Genomic DNA, 26,464 nt, shown 5'->3' with positions numbered 1-26,464 from the left:
GCGGCTCATACCACCGGTTTTAATTCCAATGCTCAATAGGTAACATCAAACTGCTCATGGCGGCTTAGATAACCTGACGTAATTAGCCATATACCATTAGGCCCCTTTATAAGCCGCCATTCTGAATATGTTCTGTAATACCTTTTCCTCCTGCTTAAATTTGAACCGGCAAATTTGCTCTTTGCCTTTTAGGCTTCCTTCTTCACAATGCCGCCCAAAACAACCACTTCCTATAACTGGGTTCGCTCCGTCGTCACGGAGAATACACTTGAAGACTTTGTGAAAACCGGTTATCTGCCAAAGAAGTCTGTCATGTCTTACCATGCCCCGAAACCGACAGAAGAGAAACCTCAGCCCAAAGAAGGGGAAGTCATTGTCTTTACTGATCATATGAACCAGGGCTTTTCCCTGCCCGACTCTAAGTTCTTCAGGGACGTTCTGCAGTTTTTCGACCTCCATCCTCAAGACATCGGACCCAATTTCGGGTCTAATATATGCAACTTTCAAGTGTTCTGTGAGGTGTACCTGGAAGAAGAGGCCATCTTGGAACTTTTCAGAGAATACTTTTACTAGAACCGCCAGAAAGTATACTCCAATGGACCTAAAGTGGAACTTAGCGGGGTCTCAATCCAACGATGGAGAGACACCATTTTTCCTTATGCGCAGCCGCCGAGTCATCCCAAGGACTGGAACCAGACATGGTTCTACTGCCAAGATACTTCTCCGGCTGATGAGAACCCTCTGCCCGGCTTTCGCACCCTGCGTCTCAAATCCAATCATCTGCTCACCGACAAGTTGTAAGCTACTGAATGCAAGAAGCTCGCCCCTACCACTGCCAAAGTCAAGGCTCTGTTGGGGAACAGATTAAACGACATTGACTTGGTTCGATGCTAGGTCGCATGGCGGATCATCCCCTTGAGCCGCCGCTCCGGTTTAATGTGCACCTACACCGGTAGCATGAAAGATCCACTGCGCCACAACTTTGAGGAGTTAACTGACAACCTTATAATGAGATGACAAAGTCCCTTCTGAATGAGAGTCTGGCTGATTAAAGCAAGGTGGGCCTAAGCCCTTTCTACGAGTCTAACCCGGCACCAAAAGTAAGCTGTCGAACTAGCTATTTTACTTGCACCCTTAATACTTTGTTTTAACTCAACCTTGATGATTTTCACAGGCTGATGATGGCTTTTGGAATAAAGAGTATGATCATGAGGCTGCAAAGAGAGCCAGGAAAGCTAAGAAAGCCGCTAGGAGAGCCACTAAGAAGAGAGGAAAGAAGCCTAGCGCTTCTGAATTACGTCAACTGGATGACACCTCTGAGTCGGAGGTAGCCCTTGATTCTCTTGGCTCTTTTTTCAACCATCTTATTGACACTGACTATCATCAGGATGGCACGGGAACGAGTCAGGGAGTGGAAGAAGAGGTAACTATTATTTCCTCTGACTCCGAGCCTTTGCCAAGAAAAAAAATCCGAAGAGTAGCCCGGATATTAAGATTTTCACACCTCTTAGCTCATCTGGATCCTCACTTTATTTTGAAGCAACAACAGCACGAGAGCCGGTGACAGACTCGGATGAGCAAGGATGTGGAACTCTCCTCCTGATTACTGAACACGCTGAGGAAGCGTCGAAATGAGGTCACCCCCGACTTGAACTCTTTTTATCCTTTGGCGGGTCTTACTCGTCAACCACTCAATTCTTCCGACTCAAATTATTAGCAAACATCTCACTCCTCTTCCGGCAATTCAATCCAATCCAATATGCTGGCTTTCAAGACTGCTCCCGGGTAATGGCAAATTACTTACCATTTACTCATTACAATCCTTTTATACTTATACTGACCTTTTGTAGTATCTTGAAGTATGTCTAGGGGGGGTGATTAGACTACTTGACCAATTAAAAACTTAACCTTTTCCCAATTTTAGTCTTTGGCAAATTTTAGCTATTCTAGCACAAGTCAAGCAATCTTCACACAATTAAAGCAAGTATGCAAAGAGTATATGGGCAGCGGAAAGTAAAGCATGCAACTTGCAAGAATGTAAAGGGGAAGGGTTTGGAGAATTCAAACGCAATTGGAGACTGATACGTCTGCAACGTATCTATAATTTTTGATTGCTCCATGCTACTTTATCTACTGTTTTGGACTATATTGGGCTTTATTTTCCACTTTTATATTACTTTTGGGACTAACCTATTAACCGGAGGCCCAGCCCAGAATTGTTGTTTTTTGCCTTTTTCAGTATTTCGAAGAAACAGAATATCAAACGGAGTCCAAACGGAATGAAACCTTAGGGATCGTGATTTTCCAACCGAACGTGACCCAGGAGACTTGGACCCTACACCAAGCAGTGCCCGAGGAGGTCACGAGGGTGGAGGGCGCGCCCCCTACCTCGTGGGCACCTCGGAGCTCCACCGACGTACTCCTTCCTCCTATATATACCTATGTATCGCCGAACGATCAGAACAGGAGCCAAAAACCTAATTCCACCGCCGCAACCTTCTGTATCCACGAGATCCCATCTTGGGGCCTGTTCCGGAGCTCCGCCGGAGGGTGCATCCACCACAGAGGGCTTCTACATCATGACCATAGCCCCTCCGATGAAGTGTGAGTAGTTTACTTCAGACCTTCGGGTCCATAGCTAGTAGCTAGATGGCTTCTTCTCTCTTTTTGGATCTCAATACAATGTTCACCCCCTCTCTCGTGGAGATCTATTCGATGTAATCTTATTTTTGTGGTGTGTTTGTTGAGATCGATGAATTGTGGGTTTATGATCCAGTATTATCTATGGAAAATATTTGATTCTTCTCTGAATTCTTTTATGTATGATTGAGTTATCTTTGGAAGTCTCTTTGAATTATCTTTTTGGTTTGGCTAACTAGATTGGTAGTTCTTGCAATGGGAGAAGTGCTTAGCTTTGGGTTCAATCTTGTGGTGTCCTTACTCACTGACAGAAAGAGTTGCAAGGCACGTATTGTATTGTTGCCATCGAGGATAACAAGATGGGGTTTTTATCATATTGCATAAATTTATCCCTCTACATCATGTCATCATGCTTACGGCATTACTCTGTTTTTACTTAATACTCTAGATGCATGCTAGATAGCGGTCGATGAGTGGAGTAATATTAGTAGATGCAGAATCGTTTCGATCTACCTGTTTTGGACGTGATGCCTATATACATGATCATTGCCTAGATATACTCATAACTATGCTCAATTTTGTCAATTGCTCAACGGTAATTTGTTCACCCACCGTAGAATACTTATGCTCCTGAGGGAAGCCACTAGTGAAACCGATGGCCCCCGGGTCTATTCTCATCATATCAATCTATATAACTTTATTTACTTGCTTTATTTTTTACTTTACCTTTACTTTTACTTTGCATCTATCTATCAAAAATACCAAAAATATTATTTCTATCAGATCTCACTCTCGTAAGTGACCGTGAAGGGATTGACAACCCCTAAGCGTTGGTTGCGAGTTGCTATCGTTTTGTGTAGGTACGAGGGACTTGTGCGTGGTCTCCTACTGGATTGATACCTTGGTTCTCAAAAACTGAGGGAAATACTTCGCTACTTTACTGCATCATCCTATCCTCTTCGGGGAAATCCAATGCTGTGCTCAAGAGTTAGCAAGAAGAATTTCTGGCGCCGTTGCCAGGGAGGCTCACGCAAGCAAGTCAACCATACCAAGTACCCATCGCAATCCCTATCTCTCGCATTACATTATTTGCCATTTGCCTCTCGTTTTCCTCTCCCCCACTTCACCCTTGCCATTTTATTTGCCCTCTCTTTCCCAATCTCCTCCTCTCTTTCCCGTTTGCCTTCTTCCCGTTGCCTTTCTGTTTGCTCGTGTGCTAGTTTACTTATTTTTCGCGATGGCTCAACCTAGATTTGGTGACCTTCACCTTAAAAGGCTAGAGGAGATCGAAAGCAATGTCAGAAAGTTTATGGTTTTGCAATTTGAGCACAATAATTTCTTTAGAAACAAGCTTAAGGAACAAAAAAGTTTTATGAGTTATATGAATAAAGAACTCGATGATATGTCTAAAGAATTTGATGGTATAAGGGCCCAAATTGCTCGTCTTGAGAACATGACCGCTGAAATTTCGGATATGCAAGCTACCTTAGTCAATAAGATGGCCGCTAAACCGAACCCCTATGAAAATCAAGATGAAGATCTAAAAGTTATTGATGTGTCCCCCATTAAATCTTTGTTTTGCAATATGAATCTTGATGAATCTGAAGATTATCTTCCTTTACCTAGAAGGCGTTCTAAGAATTCGGAGTTTCTAGATCTTGATGATGAAATTGATGAAAGTGGGATTGAAATAAATAAAAATGTGATGTTGCTAAACCCACTATTTTGGATCTCAAGGAATTTAATTATGAAAATTGCTCTTTGATTGGTTGTATTTCCTTGTTGCAATCCGTGCTAGATTCTCCTCATGCTTATAGTCAAAATAAGGCCTTTACTGAACACATTGTTGATGCTTTGATGCAATCTTATGAAGAAAAACTTGAGTTGAAAGTTTCTATCCCTAGAAAACTCTATGATGAGTGGGAACCTACTATTAAAATTAAAATTAAAGATTTTGAGTTTCATGCTTTGTGTGATTTGGGTGCTAGTGTCTCTACTATCCCCAAAACTTTATGTGATTTGCTAGATTTCTGTGATTTTGATGATTGCTGTCTAAACCTGCATCTTGCGGATTCCACTATTAAAAAGCCTATGGGAAGAATTAATGATGTTCCTATTGTTGCAAACAGGAATTATGTGCCTCTAGATTTTATCGTTCTTGATATAGATTGCAATCCTTCATGTACTATTATTCTTGGTAGACCTTTCCTTAGAATGATTGGTGCAATTATTGATATAAAGGAAGGGAATATTACATTCCAATTTACCTTAAAGAAGGATATGGAACACTTCCCTAGAAAGCAAATAAAATTACCATATGAATCTATCATGAGAGCCACTTATGGATTGCCTACCAAAGATGGCAATACCTAGATCTATCCTTGCATTTATGCCTAGCTAGGGGCGTTAAACGATAGCGCTTGTTGGGAGGCAACCCAATTTTATTTTGTGTTTTTGTTTTTGCTTCTGTTTAGGAATAAATAATCCATCTACCTTCTGTTTGGATGTGGTTTTGTGTTTTAGTTACTGTTTGTGCCAAGTAGGACCTATAGGATAACCTACGATGATAGTTGATTTGATTCTGCTGAAAAACAGAAACTTTGCACGCACGAATTTAGTTATGATAAATCACAGGGACGTGATTTTGCGTTGATTCTTTTTTCTGCTTATCAATCAACAAACTTTCCAGGACTTCCTATTTTGGTAAAAAATTTAGAGTTTCATAAGTTTGTGTTAGTTACAGATTGCTATAGACTGTTCTGTTTTTGACAGATTCTGTTTTTCGTGTGTTGTTTGCTTATTTTGATGAATCTATGGCTAGTAAATTAGTTTATAAACCATAGAGAAGTTAGAATACAGTAGGTTTAACACAAATATAAATAAATAATGAGTTCATTACAGTACCTTGAAGTAGTCTTTTGTTTTCTTTCTCTAACGGAGCTCACGAGATTTCTGTTGAGTTTTGTGTTGTGAAGTTTTCAAGTTGTGTGTGAATTCTTTTGATGGATTATGGAACAAGGAGTGGCAAGAGCCTAAGATTGGGGATGCCCATGGCACCCCCAAGATAATCCAAGGACACCAAAAAGTCAAAGCTTGGGGATGCCCCGGAAGGCATCCCCTCTTTCCTCCACTTCCATCGGTAATTTACTTGGAACTATATTTTTATTCACCAACATGATATGTGTTTTGCTTGGAGCGTCTTGTATTAATTGTGTCTTTGCTTGTTAGTCTACCACAATCATCCTTGCTGTACACACGTTTTGAGAGAGCCATACATGAATTGGAATTTTTTAGAATACTCTATGCGCGTCACTTATATCTTTTGAGCTTGATAGTTTTGCTCATAGTGCTTCACTTATATCTTTTGAGCTTGATAAATTTTGCTCTAGTACTTCACTTAGATCTTTTAGAGCACGGTGGTGGATTTGTTTTAAAAGAAACTATTTGATCTCTCATGCTTCACTTGGTTTATTTTGAGAGTCTTTAATAGCATAGTAATTTGCTTAATGTTAATATACTTGGTGTTCAAGATATGTGAAACTTTCTTTTGAGTAAATTGAATACTAAGATAAGTTTGATGCTTGATAATTGTTTTGAGATATGGAGGTGATAATATCAAAGTCGTGCTAGTTGGGTGATTATGAATTTGAGAAATACTTGTGTTGAAGTTTGCAAGTCCCGTAGCATGCACGTATGGTTAAAGTTATGTAACAAATTTGAAACATGAAGTGTACCTGGCTTGTGCATCCTTATGAGTGGCGGTCGGGGACGAGCGATGGTCTTTTCCTACCAATCTATCCCCCTAGGAGCATGCGCGTAGTACTTGAATTTTTGATGGCTTCTAAATTTTGCAATAAGTATATGAGTTTTTTAACTAATGTTGAGTCCATGGATTATACGCACTCTCACCTTTCCACCTTTGCTAGCCTCTTCGGTACCGTGCATTGCCCTTTCTCACCTTGATAGTTAGCGCAAACTTCGCCGGTGCATCCAAACCCCGTGATACGATATGCTCTATCACACATAAACCTCCTTATATCTTCCTCAAAACAGCCACCATACCTACCTATCATGGCATTTCCATAGCCATTCCGAGATATATTGCCATGCAACTTCCACCATCATCATCATGACATACATTACTTTTGTCATATTGCCATTGCATGATCTTGTAGTTGACATCGTATTTGTGGCAAAGCCACCATGCATTATTTTCCATACATGTCACTCTTGATTCATTGCACCATCCCGGTACACCGCCGGAGGCATTCATATAGAGTCATATCTTGTTCTAAGTTTTGAGTTGTAATCCTTGTGTTGTAATCAATAGAAGTGTGATGATCATCATTATTAGAGCATTGCCCAAATAAAAAAAGGAGAAAGGCCAAAAAGAAAAAAAGAAAGGCCCAAAAAAATAAAAAAAATAAAAAGGGCAATGCTACTATCTCTTTTCCACACTTGTGCTTCAAAGTAGCGCCTTGTTTTTCATGAAGTGAGTCTCATATGTTGTGCTTCAAAGTAGCACCTTGTTCTTCATGTAGTGAGTCTCATAAGTTGTCTTTTTATACTAGTGGGAATTTTTCATTATAGAACTTGGCTTGTATATTCCTACGATGGGCTTCCTCAAATGCCCTAGGTCTTCGTGAGCAAGCAAGTTGGATGCACACCTACTAGTTTTCTTTTGTTGAGCATTCATAGCTCTAGTGCATCTGTTGCATGGCAATCCCTACTCCTCATGTTGACATCAATTGATGGGCATCTCCATAGCTCATTGATTAGCCTCGTCAACGTGAGACTTTCTCCTTTTTTGTCTTCTCCACACAAACCCCATCATCATATTCTATTCCACCCATAGTGCTATATCCATGGCTCACGCTCATGTATTGCGTGAAGGTTGAAAAAGTTTGAGATTATTTAAGTATGAAACAATTGCTTGGCTTGTCATCGGGGGTATAGAAGTTGGGAACATCTTTGTGTGACGAAAATGAAGCATAGCCTAACAATACGATTTTGTAGGGATGAACTTTCTTTTGCCATGTTACTTTGAGAAGACATGATTGCCTTGATTAGTATGCTTGAAGTATTATTATTTTTGTGTCAATATGAACTTTTGTCTTGAATCTTTCGGATCTGAATATTCATATCACAATTAAGAAGATTTACATTGAAATTATGCCAAAGTATCACTCCGCATCAAAAATTATTTTTTTTATCATTTACCTACTCGAGGACGAGCAGGAATTAAGCTTGGGGATGCCTAATACGTCTCCAACGTATCTATAATTTTTGATTGCTCCATGCTACTTTATCTACTGTTTTGGACTATATTGGGCTTTATTTTCCACTTTTATATTACTTTTGGGACTAACCTATTAACCGGAGGCCCAGCCCAGAATTGTTGTTTTTTGCCTTTTTCGGTATTTCGAAGAAACAGAATATCAGACGGAATCCAAACGGAATGAAACCTTCGGGATCGTGATTTTCCAACCGAACGTGACCCAGGAGACTTGGACCCTACTCCAAGCAGTGCCCGAGGAGGTCACGAGGGTGGAGGGCGCGCCCCCTACCTCGTGGGCCCCTCGGAGCTCCACCGACGTACTCCTTCCTCCTATATATACCTACGTATCCCCAAATGATCAAAACAGGAGCCAAAAACCTAATTCCACCGCCGCAACTTTCTGTATCCACGAGATCCCATCTTGGGGCCTGTTCTGGAGCTCCACCGGAGGGGGCATCCACCACGGAGGGCCTCTACATGATCACCATAGCCCCTCCGATGAAGTGTGCCTAGTTTACTTCAGACCTTGGGGTCCATAGCTAGTAGCTAGATGGCTTCTTCTCTCTTTTTGGATCTCAATACAATGTTCTCCCCCTCTCTTGTGGACATCTATTCGATGTAATATTCTTTTTGCGATGTGTTTGTTGAGACCGATGAATTGTGGGTTTATGATCCAGTATTATCTATGGAAAATATTTGATTCTTCTCTGAATTCTTTTATGTATGATTGAGTTATCTTTGCAAGTCTCTTCGAATTATCTTTTTGGTTTGGCCAACTAGATTGGTAGTTCTTGCAATGGGAGAAGTCCTTAGCTTTGGGTTCAATCTTGCGGTGTCCTTACTCAGTGACAGAAAGAGTTGCAAGGCACATATTGTATTCTTGCCATCGAGGATAACAAGATGGGGTTTTTATCATATTGCATGAATTTATCCCTCTACATCATGTCATCTTGCTTACGACGTTACTCTGTTTTTACTTGATTCTCTAGATGCATGCTGGATAGCGGTCGATGAGTGGAGTAATAGTAGTAGATGCAGAATCGTTTCGATCTACTTGTTTTGGACGTGATGCCCATATACATGATCATTCCCTATATATACTCATAACTATGCTCAATTCTGTCAATTGCTCAACAGTAATTTGTTCACCCACCGTAGAATACTTATGCTCTTGAGAGAAGCCACTAGTGAAACCTATGGCCCCCGGGTCTATTCTCATCATATCAATCTATATCACTTTATTTACTTGCTTTGTTTTTACTTTACCTTTACTTTTACTTTGCATCTATCTATCAAAAATACCAAAAATATTATCTCTATCAGATCTCACTCTCGTAAGTGACCGTGAAGGGATTGACAACCCCTAAGCATTGGTTGCGAGTTGCTATCGTTTTGTGTAGGTACGAGGGACTTGTGCGTGGTCTCCTACTGGATTGATACCTTGGTTCTCAAAAACTGAGGGAAATACTTACGCTACTTTACTGCATCATCCTCTCCTCTTCGGGGAAATCCAATTCAGTGCTCAAGAGGTAGCAGAGACACGGATGTTTTTGTCGTGGTTCCGATAGGTGGTGCTATCATACATCCACGTTGATGGAGACTTCAACCCACGAAGGGTAACGGCTGCGCGAGTCCACAGAGGTCTCCACCCAAGAAGGGTCCACGAAGAAGCAACTTGTCTATCCCACCATGGTCGTCGCCCGTGAAGGACATGCCTCACTAGCGGTAGATCTTCACGAAGTAGGCGATCTCCTTGCCATTACAAACTCCTTGGTTGAACTCCACAATCTTGTCGGAGGCTCCCAAGTGACACCTAGCCAATCTAGGAGACACCACTCTCCAAGAAGTAACAAATGGTGCGTTGATGATGAACTCCTTGCTCTTGTGCTTCAAATGATAGTCTCCCCAACACTCAACTCTCTCTCACAGGATTTGGATTTGGTGGAAAGCAACTTGGGGAAGGCTAGAGATCAAGATTCATATGGTAGGAATGGAATATCTTGGCCTCAACACATGAGTAGGTGGTTCTCTCTCAGAAATGGTAAGTTGGAAGTGTAGGTTTGTTCTGAAAGCTCTCTCCACGAATGAAGAGGAGGTGGAGGGATATATATAGCCTCCACACAAAATCTAACCATTACACACAATTTAACAATCTCGGTGGGACCGAATCAACACACTCGGTCAGACCGATTTAGTAAACCTAGTGACCGTTAGGGTTTTCGGTTGGACCGACATGCAACTCTGTAGGACCGATATGGTTAGGGTTAGGGCATAACATAATCTCGGTGAGACCGACTACACAAACACGGTGAGACCGATTTTGGTAATAAGCTAACCAGAGAGTTGGTCAGGTAAACTCGGTGGGATTGATTCGCTCCTTTCGGTGAGACCGACATGTTACAAAAAGGAAACAAAGAGTTTACATTGCAATCTCGGTGGGACCGATCGCTCACTTCGGTTAGGCCGAAACATTACGAAGGGAAACAGAGAGATTACAATCCCATCTCGGTGAGACCGAGATCCCTATCGGTGAAACAGATTTGCCTAGGGTTTGTGGCAGTGGCTATGATATCTAAACTCGGTGGCGCTGGATAGAAAGAATCGGTGGGGCCGAGTTTGACTTTTGGTTTGGGTCATATGTGGATATGAGAAAGTAGTTGAGGGTTTTTGGATCATATCACTAAGCACTGTGGAGCAAGAAACTCATCAAGCAACACCTCATCCCTCCTTGATAATATTGGCTTTTCCTATAGACTCAATGTGATATTGGATCACTAAAATATAAAATGCAGAGTCTTGAGCTTTTGAGCTTGAGCCAATCCTTTTATCCTTAGTATTTTGAGCGATCCACTTTCCTCATCCATGCCATGCCATTCATTGAGCTTTCCTGAAATATTTGTCTTGGAATAGTATTAGCCCAATGAGCTATATGTTGTTAGGAATTACCAAAACCACCTAGGGATAGTTGCACTTTCACCTTTATGACTCATGTAGTGGAAAAGCAAAGCCCAGCAAGAGGGCAAAGAAGACCAAGCCAGCTGAAGAGCAGAAAGTCCATGAGCCGGAGCTCCAAACCGCAGCTCCTGAGGTCTCTGTTCCTGAACTGTCTGAGCCGGTTCATGATATTCCAACAATGACTATTGTCCCGCCTGTTGATTGAGCCACCGATGGCTCTTTAAATCTTGAAACTTCAAGCCCTGTCAAGACAGCCAATACACAAGATGATGATATAGAGATCACCAAGACCGGCTTTACTGAACTGGGGACACCTACTGTACTGGCAAAGCATTCTGCCAAGGAAGAACATGTTGAGCCACGCAAAGTACGATTTGATACCGCCAACTATGCTCAACTGGGCATTGCTAAACTATACTCTGGCTTTCTCAGCCAAGTACACAGTAGCCGTGATCTTGAAGTTGACATGGTGAAGCAGATGCACCACAAATTTTAGGTATGATCTCTTCAACTCTTAGATTATGCATATCCTGCCAGCCCCCAAGTTTACTGCTTATTTTGAATATGTTGTAGACATGATCACTATGAATCGTGAATAATAACCTTTGTAACAATCCTTTCAAAATCCAGTTTAAAGTTGTGTAGTTCTCATGAGCCGGCTATAGCCGGTTGTAGACAAGCAATATGCATTAGCCCCCAAGTGCCAACTACTCTTGCTCGCAAAGTGCTTAGGACTTATTCACACAAGCCGCCACATAAATAGAGCTTTCGGTAGAAATTAGCCCCCAAGTGCCAAGTGTTGTTGCTTGCAAAAGGCTTGGGACTTGATATGTTCAACTAACGTTAAATTGTGGCTTTAATCCTGTGTATGTACAGACCACCACTACTGAACTTCAATCAGAGTTGTCTGACTTGAAGACCCGTCTGGAGCTGCAAGAGGCAGAGACCCAGAAGGCAAACTCAAAGTTTGAATTCAGCGTGGGTGAGGCAGAAAAACTGAGAACCAGCTTTGAAGCTCAGAAAAGCGCCTGGGCTGAAGAAAAAATTGCCTTGACACAACGGGCGTAAAAGGTGGAGGCGGCTCTCTAGGAAGCAACCACTGAACTTACCGGCTTAAAATGCCAGGTGTCTCAGATGGTGTCTGCTATCTTTGGTAAGTCGCCTGATGATTGGCAAATTTTGAATATCCTCCTTCACGATATTATCTGCTTTTAACCCATCCAATGATCACTTTGCAGGACCTCGAAGCACCAATCTGAACCAAGACATGCTGGTGAAGTTGAAGGTGGTTTACACATTGGTGGAGCAACTTTACACCGGTGCTCAACGCACATTGGCCACAATTGCTCCATCCAATGAAGCCCCAACACTCTTGGTTGACGTGCTAAGGAAGCTTTCTGTGCTGCCCCAGCGATTTAATGAAATGAAGTGATCATCTGCAAGAACCGGAGCCCTGTCTGCCTTAAGCCGGGCCAAAGCATGGTTACCGGAATTAGACCCGGCTGACATCTCTATCGGGTATCCAAGCCTCAAGGAGGATGGCACTCTGTTTGAATAGAAGGACTTTGTTGCTTGCGTGAAGGAGATACGTCCTCTGGCCAGCCTGATTGCCAATGAGACTGACCTCACCAAGTATCATCCGGCTTATGACGTGGGAAATCAGAAGATGCCAACGCCATCTTATAAAGTGACAGGACTGATCCCCCCAATCCGTAAGCACACCTTTGCCCCTGAAGTTGACCCGTCCAAGCTAATTGATGATGAAGATGAGTTCCAAGCTTTGAGTGGCATACGAGATATTATGACCCGCCCTTTTGTGAAGGTAAAGGCCTAATCCAGTTTGAGGTGGTATTGACTGGCCGTCATCAACCTTCTAGGACGTAGCAAAGGACAAAGAAGCGGAGATGGTTGACCAGGATGCATCAGGCCAGCAAGAACATTGATCTGCTGGGCGGTTCATATTTGTGGCCTTCTGAAAAATAGTTAAGAATTTGGACTCTGGGAGTCATGTAATAGGGTAGCAACAACTTTGCTCTGCCGTGCCATCGTGCACGTTTTGTGTTATGCTCCATACTGTTAAACCTCCACCTGAGACTTATGGTTTTGAATGCTGTAGAAAATTTTTAATTTTATCCTGCACACAAGTAAATCAAAAGAGATCCCTCGGCAGTTTACCGCAGGGCGGGTCATAATATCTCCTATGCTCCCACTGATGCTGAAACAATTATGGATAAGGCTTGTTCAACCTTAATTGAAACATAATAATGATATCATACCTGTGATATGCAATTGCGCTGTCGGTTTACGATACCTGTGCAGTAAGGGTGAGTACCCAAAGCTTCAGAAGCCAATATTTTCATGTGCTGGATATGATCATGTAAGGGCGAGTTGTCCCTCTCATTAAACCGGGTAGTAAAAAGCACGGTAAGCTTCAATTGAGCTGTGAAAGTAAAAGCTATATAGCCAGAATTACTTTAAACCCAAAGGGCAAGATATTATCAAGAAGAAATGGAAAAAACTTCAAGAAATCAAGCCAAATGTCAAAAGCGACGCTATGGTTCGAATACGACCAGGAAGCCGGGCCAAAAGGGTTAATAGCCATGATTCGAATACGATCAGGAAGCCCCCTAATGGTTTTTGGCATTGCGCCAATCAAAGGGGTACCGACAACTATAATTCGAATACGATCAGGAAGCCCCCCAGTGATCTTGCATTGTTGGCATTGCACCGATCAAGAGGGTACCGACAGCTATGTTCTCTTTGGTGAATACACCTATGTTTGAATAGGAAGCCCCCAAATGACCTTGAAGTGTTGGCATTGCGTCGATCAAGAGGGTACCAACAGCTATGTTCTCTTTGGTGAATACACCTATGTTTAAACAGGAAGCCCCCAAATGACCTTGAAGCTTTTAACAACTCTGACTCGAATACGATCGGTAAGCCGGTAAGCCGGACCAAAAGGGGTTAAGCTATGATTCGAATATGACCCAGCCGCCAAATAATCAGATTGTTTGAACGGCTATGATTCGAATACGATCAAGAAGCCGTGCCAAAGGGGTTAAGCTAGATTCGAATACGATCAGGCCCCAATGGTCATTAAATTATGATGAAGAAGAATCATTAGTGAAGATGAAAATGACAGAGGCCCTGCTTTATTATATTCATCATTATATATATATATATATCATAAAAAATATGTACATCATAAGAGCCAACGTCTCAAGTGTAGTAAGGCCGAAGATGAGCAATATTCCATGGCGGGCGGGTCTCCTCCTCTGACTTATGTGAGTCTTTGTGTTCTCGAACATCGATAAGGTAGTGTGACCCATTGTTCAAGTTCTTGCTGACGGCGAAGGGGCCTTCCCAAGGTGGGGATAGTTTGTGCATGTCAGTCTGATCCTGGATGAGCCGGAGCACCAAATCATCCTCCTGAAAGGTTCTGGACTTAACCCCGCGGCTATGATAACGGCGCACGTCTTGTTGATAAATTGCCGAACGGGCTGCTGCAAGATCGCGCTTCTCATCCAACAGGTCAAGTGCATCCTGATGTGCTTGTTCATTAGCAGCTTCAACTCAAGCCTCCACGTGAGGAGAGTCATGAAGGATGTCACTAGGGAGAACCGCCTCTTCTCCGTAAACCATGAAGAAAGGTGTGTAACCAGTAGACCTATTGGGGGTAGTATTGATACTCCATATCACAGAAGGTAAATCCTCCACCCAACAACCCGTCGTCCGTTGCAGAGGAACCATAAGCCGGGGCTTGATGCCTCTCAAAATTTCTTGATTGGCTCTTTCAACTTGACCATTGGATTGGGGATGAGCTACTGACAACACATCAAGTCGAATATGCTCACGTTGACAAAATTATTTTATAGCACCCTTGGACAAGTTAGTGCCATTATTGGTTATGATACTGTGGGGGAAGCCAAAGCGAAAGATCACCTTTTTGATGAATCCAACCACCGTTGTCGCGTCACACTTACTGACCGGCTCTGCTTCAACCCACTTTGTAAATTTGTCAACCGCCACCAAGAGGTGAGTCTTTTTATCATTGGACCTTTTAAAAGGCCTAACTATATCAAGCCCCCAGACTGCAAATGACCAAGTAATTGGAATCATTCTCAATTCTTGAGCCGGCACATGAGCTTGCCTTGAAATTTTTTGACAACCATCACATTTACTGACCAAATCCTCTGCATCAGCGTGAGCCGTCAGCCAATAAAATCCATGACGAAAAGCTTTGGCCACAAGGGACTTTCAGCCGGCATGATGACCACAATCTCCTTCCTGAATCTCACGAATAATCTCACAACTCTCCTCCAAAGAGACGCAATGCTAAAACGCCCTAGTAACACTGCGATGGTGTAAGTCGCCATTGGCAATTGTCATTGACTTAGACCGTCGGGTTATCTGCCTGGCCAAAGTTTCATCCTCAGGTAACTCACCCTGGGTCATGCAAGCCAAATATGGTATTTTCCAATCTAGGATAGTGTGAATAGTCCACCAATTGTGCCTCCGGGCCAGGAACAACAAGGTCTTCCTCTGTAGGCAACTTGACAGAAGGGTTATGTAGAATGTCCAAGAAAGTGTTAGCTGGAACCGGCTTACGTTGAGACCCCAAACGGCTTAAGGCGACAGCCGCCTCATTTTTCCTGCGATCAATGTGTTCCACCTGATACCCTTGAAATTTCCAGCAATGGTATCCACCTCGCGGCGATAAGCCACCATAAGCAGGTCTTTGGAATCCCATTTGCCTGAAACTTGCTGAGACACCAAGTCTGAGTCGCCGAAACATCTCACCCGGCTTAAGTTCATCTCCTTAGCCATCCGAAGACCATGGAGCAAGGCTTCATACTTAGCTGCATTGTTAGTACAGGGAAACATCAACCTTAGAACATAACAACACTTGTCACGTCGAGGGGAAGCTAAGTCAGCTCTAGCCCCCGAGCCTTCCAATTGCCTGAACCCATCAAAATGAATAGTCCAATATGTGTTATCTGACTTCTCTTCAGGCATCTGCAGCTCTATCCAGTCATTGATGAAATCCACCAGTGCTTGAGATTTGATAGCGGTGTGAAGCAGTACTTCAACCCATGAGGCCCAAGCTCAATGGCCCACTTGGAGACTCGTCCTGTGGCTTCTCTGTTTTGAATAATATCCCCTAAGGGAGCAGAACTAACCACAGTGATGGGATGACCCAGAAAATATTGCTTAAGCTTCCGGTTGGCCATAAACACTCCATAAACAAGCTTGTGCTAGTGTGGATACCTCTGCTTGGACTCAATAAGCACCTCACTGATGTAATAAACCGTCCGTTGGACCGGATATTCCTTGCTAGCCTCCTTGCGCTCCACCACAATGGCCACACTAACAGCATGTGTGTTAGCAACCACATATAACAATAATGGCTATTTATCAATGGGAGCAGCAAGAACTGGCGGCTCAGCTAGCTGCCTCTTACGCGTCGTTAGCATCATCACTCCAGACAAAGTTATCTGTTTTCTTCATCATCTGATACAGTGGTATGGCCTTCTCACCCAACCGGCTTATGAACCGGATTAAGGCAGCAATATGACCCGCTAGACGTTGAAAATCATTGATACACGCCGGCTTAGCCAGGGAGGTGATGGCCTTGATCTTATCCGGGTTAGCCTCAATGCCTCTGTTAGAAACCAGAAAACCCAAAATCTTGCCTGCTGGCACACCAAAAATGCACTTGGCCGGGTTAAGCATCATCTTGTAGACCCGGAGATTTTTAAAGGTTTCTTTCAAATCATCTATCAAGGTTTCCTTCTCTCTGGACTTCACCACAATATCATCCACATAAGCATGAACATTGCGCCCAATCTGACTATGAAGACAATTCTGCACACATTGCTGATAAGTCGCCTGGGCACTTTTGAGCCCAAAAGGCATAGACACATAACAGAAGGCTCCAAAAGGAGTAATGAAAGTTGTCTTCTCCTGGTCCTTAACAGCCATCTTGATCTGATGATAACCGGAATAAGCATCCAAAAAACTCAAACGCTCACAACCCGCCGTAGCATCAATGATTTGATCAATACGAGGGAGAGCAAAAGGATCAGCCGGACAAGCCTTGTTTGAGTCCGTGTAATCCAGACACATGCGCCATGTGCCATTCTTCTTAAGCACCAGCACCGGGTTAGCCAACCACTCTGGATGAAAAACTTCAACAATGAGCCTGGCTACCAAGAGTCGGGTCACTTCTTCACCAATGGCCTTACGCCACTCCTCATTGTAACGATGAAGGAATTGCTTGACCGTCTTAAACTTTGGATCAATATTGAGAGTGTGCTCAGCGAGTTCCCTCGGTACACCCGGCATGTCAGAAGGTTTCCATGCAAAGATGTCCCGGTTTTCATGGATGAACTCGATGAGCGTGCTTTCCTATTTTGGATCCAAGTTAGCACTGATACTGAACTGCTTGGATGAGTCGCCAGGAACAAAGTCAACCAGCTTGGTGTCGTCAGCCAACTTAAACTTCAGCGTCGGATCATGATCTGTAGTTGGCTTTTTCAAAGATGTCATATCCGCCAGGTCAATATTGTCCTTGTAATACTTCAATTCCTCCGTTGCACAGACAGACTCAGCATAACCAACATCACCTTCTTCACATTCCAGGGCTATCTTCCGACTCCCATACACTGTGATGGTCCGCTTATAACCCGGCATCTTGAGCTGCAGATAAACATAGAACGGCCGTGCCATGAACTTGGCATAAGCCGGCCGTCCAAACAGAGCGTGGTACGGGCTTCTGATTTTGACCACTTCAAAGGTTAACTTCTCAGCCCTAGAATCATGCTCATCCCCAAAGGCCACCTCCAGCTCAATCTTGCCCACGGGGTACACAGACTTACCAGGCACCACTCCATGGAAAACAGTGTCGGATGTCTTTAGATTTTTATCAGTTAAACCCATGCGACGGAAAGTGTCATAATAAAGGATGTTGATGCTACTGCCTCCATCCATGAGCACCTTAGTGAATTTGTATCCACCAACTTGAGGCGCCACCACCAAGGCCAAGTGACCCGGATTGTCCACAACCGGAGCCGGTGGTCCGCTCGGCTCCACATTATGGGCTGCTCAGACCATCGCATGTAATGAGGAACTGCCGGTTCAACAGCGTTCACGGCCCGCTTGTGGAGCTTCTGGCCCCGCTTGCATAAACTTGTGGTGAAAACATGATACTGCCCACTATTCAACTGCTTCGGGTTACTCTGATATCCAGATTGCTACTGCTGCTAACCTCCCTGGCCGGATTGCTGATATTAACCACCCTGATTACCTTGATTAAAACCGCCCTGATTACCTTGGGGGCCCTGGAAGTTGGAATTAGAACCGCCACCTCCATAACCCGGGCCATGAAAACCGCCGCCGCCTGAGCCGCCGCCCGGCCCATGATTGCCATCAAATGAGTTAGAATTTTTAAAAGCCCTCATAATTGTACAATCTTTCCAAAGCTGCGTAGCTGGCTTCTCCCGTGAGCCATGCTTTGGACAAGGCTCATTTAGCAACTGTTCAAGAGTAGGACCTGATCCGCCGGCCCGAGGAGGCAGCCTCCCCTTACGACATTGATTATGGACCTGTGCACTTGTGTTATCACAAACTCCAAACTACCATCCGCCTTGCGTTTACCGTTGCCCCCCTGATTCACCGGGTTAGGCTGCTAACCCTTGGTGTTGCCGTTCTTTTTTCCATTTTCTGTCTTCTCATCGTCAGACTCGGGGTCCTTGGTACTATCAGAGTCGGCATATTTGATTAGAGCCGCCATCAGCTGGCCCACATCATTACAATCGCGCTTCAGCCGCCCCAGCTTCTGTTTCAAAGGCAAAAAACAACAATTTTTCTCCAACATTAAGACCGTAGAGCTGGCATTCATGTTATCAGATGAATGTATGATAGCTTTAACCCGGCGCACCCAATGGGTTGTTGATTCACCTTCCTCTTGTTTGCAAGTAGCCAAGTCCACAATCGACATGGGCTGCTTGCATGTGTCCTTAAAGTTCTGAATGAACCGAGCTTTTAACTCAGCCCATGACCCGATGGAGTTAGCCGACATCCCTTATAACCAAGTACGAGCCGTTCCATCCAGCATCATGGTGAAGTACTTGGCACACGTGGCGTCACTGACCTCCAGTAGCTCCATGGCCATCTCATAACTTTCAATCCACACCCCAGGGGGTAAGTCGGTTGTGTAATTAGGCACTTTTCGAGGTCCCTTGAAATCCTTGGGCAAACGCTCATTAGCAGAGCCGGCACCAAACATGATACACCTATAGACCTAGAGTTCATGCCTACCTCAATCAAAGTCGTTGGATAAAATGGAAGGGGCTGGTGAGCCGCCTGCTGAGCCGCCCGCTCGGCTTCTTGACACACTCTATCCTGATCAACCAAGTTAAGAGCTCCATCACGCGTCGGGTCATGCCCGCGCAGCTGGTCGCGCCGCTGGGCGTTGCTTGAAATGGCTACTGAGTCCATGTGCCTGCTATAACTCTAGCTTCGGCTTGGGCGAGGGGTCGAGTGGATCTTATCTCGATTGTAAGAATATGCCTCCTGTTGCGCCAATGCCGTCTGAAGAAGTTCTCTGACCCTTCGTGTTTCAACCGCCGTTGGAGAGTCGCAAATCATGCTGCCGTAGCAATCATGTTCTCCAATGGATTAGAGTAATGACCCGGTGGCGTCGGTACATGCTGAGGCGGAGCGGTATTCAGACGAGGGGGTTCTGTCATGCGTGGTTGAACCGGCGTCCCAACCCCGAGTGCCGCAGCCTGGTTTACCTCTGGTGGGTTACTGGGCCCTGCACCAGGCATGCGAAAAAGGTTTCTTGCCTCGTAAATCGGAGGTAGACGGGACTGGTTCCTCCTCCTCATGATCTCGTTTGAAGTGTTTTGAAGCTGGAAAGCCTTTGATTGAATCTGTTGGGCCTGAGCGTCCAAAGCAACCCGTTCTGCGGTCATCCTGACGTCCTCTGCCGCCAGGCCTTCCTTGGATAGTGCTACCTCATCACGTAACTTTTCCACTTCCGCATCATGCTGAGCTTGATTCATCGGGTTGACCATGGCCATTAACAGAGCCGTTAACTTATCCATTAAAGCCATCAGAACCTGAATCGGCGGGCGCGCAGGGCCTCCTGCCCCGGCTGCCTTCATCACTACTACCCGGAAGTCAACGCCGCAACGGTTGAAGAATTTGGCCCAGGCTGGGTACCAGCCATGAAGATCCCGACTCTGTTCAGCGGCTCATAGGGGTTCGGAATACTGTTGCCATCGGAATAGCCCCCAAGTCCCCCATCTTGCAGCTGATACAATAAAGTAGTCTCGCCCATGGACGACTCACCATCAGAGTAGATGGCCGTCTCACCGCCAGACATAGATCCTTCAGAAAATTCCGCTCCATGGATGCATCCCATGAAGGCACGCTTCACAGTGGGCTGAGCTCGGGCGGGTCTCGCACGCTGAGCCATCTCGATGATGTCGGTGCAGATGTCCGGCTCAGGGCCCGGCTCGCCGATCTTGTCGATGAAAACGTGGATTCCGCCGAAGGGGACTCGGTACTTGTACTCAATTGAGCCGGCGTCGGGCCCCAGCCTGCATCGTCGATGTAGAGTTTGCCGTGATGACTTTTGGTCATCCGGCCCACAGTGTATCCCTTGAGCCCTTCGAAGTTGCCCTTTAAGAACTCAAATCAACCATGCGCTGGCCCCATGGTGGGCGCCAACTGTCATGGAAAGGTCACGGCAGATGTCCTAGCAAAAGGACTTAGTCATGGAGCCATCGCAACTAGGAAGCTTAAAGGGGTTAAACGGAACAAAGGACACGGGGGTTTATACTTGTTCGGCCCCTTGCGGTGAAGGTAAACGCCTAATCTAGTTTGAAGTGGTATTGCTTATGTCTCGATTTCCAGGGAGCGAATCCGCTTGACCTAGCTTTTGATCTGTTGTTTCCTGTCCTGAATCGCCGCCGGGTCATCCCTTTATATACACAGGTCGACACACAGCGGCTCACGGAGTCCCGGCCGGCTCATAAACAGTGTCCGGCTCGGTGATTATCTATTCATTCCTTACAACACAAGTCATACATATATGGCGTTTTACCCTTATAGGCCTTAAGTCGCCTTTGGGCCTTGGGCCTTTAACTAAACCGTCTTCAAATATCCTCGTGGGCTTCATATGATGAATCGCCATAGGTATAACCCGGCCCCTCCTGGGCGGGTCATACCTAATAGTTATATCCCCAACACTACTCCTTGACCGCACATGTATGCAAATGGCTTGATGGTTTCTATGCAAACTATATATGAGCTTGTTCCACCTAGCAGCGCCAAGCTCTACTCCTTGCCACACAAGTTGCAAACTGTATATGAGCATGTTCTGCCTCTTCGTCCCACCATTGAATAATTACGAACACCATCACATTAAAGTGCAGATAATGTATGGTGCAACAACCATGATATTGATGTTTTTGTGATATCTAACACCAATATAAAAAGACCCAACGGGGCAGATTCAATTAAACTCGACCATCAAATCATGTCATCTTATGACCTAGATTGCTCTAATTGTTGGCGCACAACACGTTTGGCATGCAATTAATATTATACCAAATATTAAGGTTTATGCTAATCACATAATTAATACGTAATTGATATCCTGCCTAATAGTATAAACACGTAGTCAATGTGTAATTTATGTCCTACCTAATATAAACACGCAATTTATTTTTCCCTCTAATATTAACGTGCATTGCACATATGCATTTTCTAGTTGTGATAAAAAGCACATGTTTACAACTTTCTGATAGAAGTTCTGATTAGTCATTTGAAGCTCATAGTGTAGTTCTTTAGATGGAGATATTATGATTGTTAAGAAAATAAACCGCATCAGGTGTGGTCATGACGTGCGAGTCTATAGCGTGTCCATCTTGTAGGTCCAGGTCGAGCTGGAGGCCGTTGATCCGTTGTAGGCTAGCCGTGTCATGCGCGCGGCGAGCTTGTGCATGTGAGGCTTAGTTAGTTATTGTTGTTGGTGGCCTAATGCGGCGTGGCCGATTAGTTAGGGGAAAACTTCTAAACAGATGTCTGAGGAAAGCCATTCGCCAGACTAATCAGATGTCGTCAATTCAATTTAAATCTCATACCCCAGATCGCATCCCACCCTCGACGTGTTTCCAAAACAGCCCATCCGGTTTCTCGCCACATCCTCTCATAATCACTCCTGCATTAACCTCACCTACCCTGTTGCTCGTCCTCGTCTCCATCGTAGCCCCCCATGTCGCCGATCTCACTGTCCACAAGGAACCAGCCCCCACCCATGTGACCATGAGACACACGACCCTAGTGCGCCATCCTCGTTGATCAGTTCTTTTGCGGAAAAGAAGCAAAGTTTTTGGAGCCATGAAGCATGTAGAATATGTTTAAAACATAATTTGTTGATGATGCAACATACTACGAATTCGAAACACTGAAAAGCTACATACGAAGCAAGTAGCCGAACTAATGGAAGCGTACAAGATTACTAATTTAACTGTATATTGTTTGGGAAAGAAATATTAGTATAATGGACATGAATCATGCAACAATATTATTAGAAGCATAGTTGAATGGCAGTGGCAATATATAGTGCCATGAGACCAAGAATAATATTCTACAACTAGGAAGAATGTAGCCAAAAAGTAAGACACATAGGTAATTTGCTAGTATGACATACATGAGAAGCATTACACTGTTGGAAGCGTTTCAACATTTTTACAACATTTTTTTAGGAAAAAATGACGCATTTGTAAGAAGGCATTATGATTAACCGTTTTATATGTACCCCGCTAATCCGATTTGATGCCACTTTAATCATGTCCAACTTATCAGTGGCACGAGAAACCCTAGTGTGCCTACACAAAGGGAATATGTCCCTCCAGGCTTGTGTGCAGCACATGGTGTAGTCCTTCACATTCGCCCTGGAAGCATATCCTCGATTCGGTAAAAGCAATATATTTCGGGAACACCTCATATTTTGTTTGAAGAACATATAATTGTAAATGTAAGAATATATTTTTGTTTGATCTGAATAAATTTTTATACCATATGAAGCTGTTCTATAACTGATGGGAAAATATATTATGTTGCTTTATTCCTTGCAAAATGGCACGTTGCTTTGGAAACAAAATATCTCTGTTCATAAGACTGAAATATTGTGGAAGTAATTTTGTTGCGCTGGAGGCAAATCAGATGAGCCATATTTGTGGTTGCGAAGCATTAATCGAAGCAGAGAGGAAGTACTTTGGATGCATCAGGATGAAGGGATGAGCGATATGGATGCAATGGACTAGCGACATTTAGGAAAAAACGAGCGTGCTGTCTATATGCCCCTTTTCATGCATCAGTTATGGTATTTCCCCTTGGTTCATGGAATATGAGACGTGCTTCACGGAAGCAGTTCTGAGCAAGCACGTAATTAGTGCAGGGAGGCAAATAACTCTGTGTGGGCTACACAATCGGACGCCTCCTATTCATCTAATCCAATGGCTATATACTAGTATGATAAGATGTAAGGCATCAGAAGTCTGATGCCTAGCAGTTCCCATTAGTAAGTGCGTGTGTGCTTGGTGGCCTTGACGTGGTAGCTAGCTAGGTGTGCGTACAAGCTGTTAGTGGCGCCAAATATTGTGGCTCCCTAGTGCGTGTGTGCGCGCCTCATTAAAGTCTTGTACGCGTGCATGTTTGTTGAGGTGAGTCCGGCAATAACAGAAAAGAGGCATTTGAGCGCCGGGCTGTAGGTCGCCGCACAAAAATGCTGTGCTGCACTTTTTCTTCTGCCTCCGTCCGAGCGATCGAGCGAGCGAGAGAGAGAGAGAGAGAGAGAGAGAGAGAGAGAGAGAGAGAGAGAGTCTAGGGCTTAGCCATGTCACCAAATTAACCATGTGAAGTTTATGGAGTAATTAAGAGGACCTATGTGCATCAAATATAGTTTATGCTTCAGTTTAATAATCATGTGGCATATAAGGATTGTTTCAGTACATCCGCCAAAATAAAAAGAGTTAGTAAAAGGTTATTTTCTTTTTGTATTTATTCAACCGCAAAAGACTTATATTTACTGGATACTCTAACCCCGCTCTTCTTGGACCTGAAAGCACGTGGGGTGAGAAGTCCTTGGCACTGGGCTGTCGACCATAGGCCATGCTAGCAGAATAGATCCAAATTCGATTGGAGCAGGAGCAATTCTCATGTGAGCTAGCCTTAATGCTATTCATTTAGAAGGGGTGTTATTTTACTCAGCTTGTTGTGTGGACGCAATACTTTGATGTCATAGGGAAGTGTGTTTGGTTGGCGGATATTAGAGGCAAGAGAATTGAGGTGGGACTGGGAAAGGGAATTAAGGAGGTCAATTCCAACGTATCTTTTCCCAGCCTCCCCTGTTAATTCACATGGGAAGTTATTTTCTCTTAAATTCCCTTTACTAATTCCCGGCACACATCAAACATGGGATTGGGACTAAACTTCAACTTCCCACGAATAATCCTCTACTAAACACCCACATGTAAACTCACATTCCCTTTCCTCATTCTAACCAAACACACATGATGCGGATGAAAACGACAAAGGCATCCATTTGCTGCTAAGTTACGCAATTAATTGTTCTATCTGCCAGACTGCCACCATTATTGACAGCTGCGAGATGAGCTTGTTGCGGCTTGAAGAAGCAGCGAGGCAAATCTCATCATACCATGCCATCAGCGGAAGGGATGTGGTGGTGAAGGCGATTAAGCTGGGGTGGTGGTTGGTTGAGTGGATGCAGGTCTTAGAACAACATAGGGGTGTGGGTTGATCCTTCAAACTTGGAGAACCTGGTCCAAGACATCCATTGTAGTGAAATTCTTTCAAACTTATGGAGGAAAGGCCTAAAGGATTTGCGTGTCACTTCTTTAAGGAGGTGTTGTTAGTAGGAGACTTGTTTCAGAGAGTTTAGCAATGGTTTCCTGACAGTGTTTTATAGTATCAGTTGCTTGGTCAAATTTCTTCTTTACTATCTTCATATGTATATGTGATTCGTCAAGAATGAAACAAGGCGCACAAAGTTCACACTCATATTAGTTACCCTGTTACGGTTTGCCACCTACAAAATGTTTTTCTTTTTATTGAAAATAGAAGCTTCGTTGTTGTATAATGATCTATGATATTCTTTCTTTGTTCGAAAGTGTTTCTGGAACTCGCGTTCAGAGTTAAGTTAATTTTATATTCTACTCTCATGCTTAATTATCTGAAATTGTACTAAACCAAAACAACACTACAACATGATGTCACTTGCGTTTTTTTAGCGCTTGATGCCCACCGTGTTTGGCTGCACATCCAAGGGAAGAAAGGAACATGCCACTCATTAGCTTCAGGTTGTGGTTTTATTGCAAAGAAAAAGATCTAAGATTTGAGCCTTTCACCATGACGAATGACCACACAATTCAGTCTTTCCAGTTAACCCTTGAACCACTACACCTGATGCTCGTGGTTTCAGTGATGCAGCTTGGTGAGCTTCTGATCTTCTCCCGTATAGTTATTTATTGTTCATGCTCCTTCCTCATGCGCTTTGCGTGCCCCTAGTGCTTTATTGTTCAATTACAGGGTTAGGATCGACTTATCCCTTCTTTACTGCCGGTAATGTAAACTAGGTAGGCGCTATCACAAATCCTGATGCTTCTTAATCCTACGACACCAATGGGTTATTGGCATTGCAAAAGCAATTCCAGTTCTAAATAAGTGCAGAACTTGTGTATACTACGCGTGTAGCATTGCTGATATGGAGATCCCGACTCTGTTCAACGGCTCATAGGGGTTCGGAATACTGTCACCATCGGAATAGCCCCAAGTCCCGCATCTTGCAGCTGATACAACTAAGTAGTCTCGCCCGTGGACGACTCACCATCAGAGTAGATGGCCGTCTCACCGCCAGATATAGATCCTTCAGAAAATTCAGCTCCATGGATGCATCCCACGAAGGCACGCTTCACGATGGGCTGAGCTCAGGTGGGTCTCGCACGCTAAGCCATCTTGATGATGTCGGTGCAGATGTCCGACCACTACTAGGGAAAACCCTAGCAGTAGCGCGGGTTTTGTGTCCACTAGTAGCGCGGGAGGCCGCGCTACTAATAAGGCGCTACAGCTATTGCTTAGCAGTAACGCGTGCCCGCACGCGCTACTGCTAGGACAAATAGCTGCAGCGTTTATTCAGTACCGCGCTACTGCTAAGGTAACTACTTGCAACGTGTTTTCTGTCCATCGCTACTAGTATTTTTTTTATTTTTTTATTTTTAGTGTATTTATGCGCCATCGTACAAATATTCGTACAATACCAGTTATGAGGTTTACATCATTATGTCCATAACAGTGTGTCAAATGAAGGTGGATTAGGTTCAAGTGGAGGCAATATGTGGCGCATGTCAAAAGTATACTACTAATCCAAACTTGATCTAGTTTGGACTAGTAGTACTTTCGATGTGCACCACATGTTGCCTCCACTTGAATCTAATCCGCCAGCACAAGCTATAATCATCATCATAGTCATTACCACCAATAGTATTTATTTAATCA

This window comes from Triticum aestivum, chromosome 4A, assembly GCF_018294505.1.
Source record: "Triticum aestivum cultivar Chinese Spring chromosome 4A, IWGSC CS RefSeq v2.1, whole genome shotgun sequence".
Classification (NCBI taxonomy): Eukaryota; Viridiplantae; Streptophyta; class Magnoliopsida; order Poales; family Poaceae; genus Triticum; species Triticum aestivum.
The sequence above is the reverse complement of the archived record's forward strand: the minus strand, read 5'-3'. Positions refer to the sequence as shown.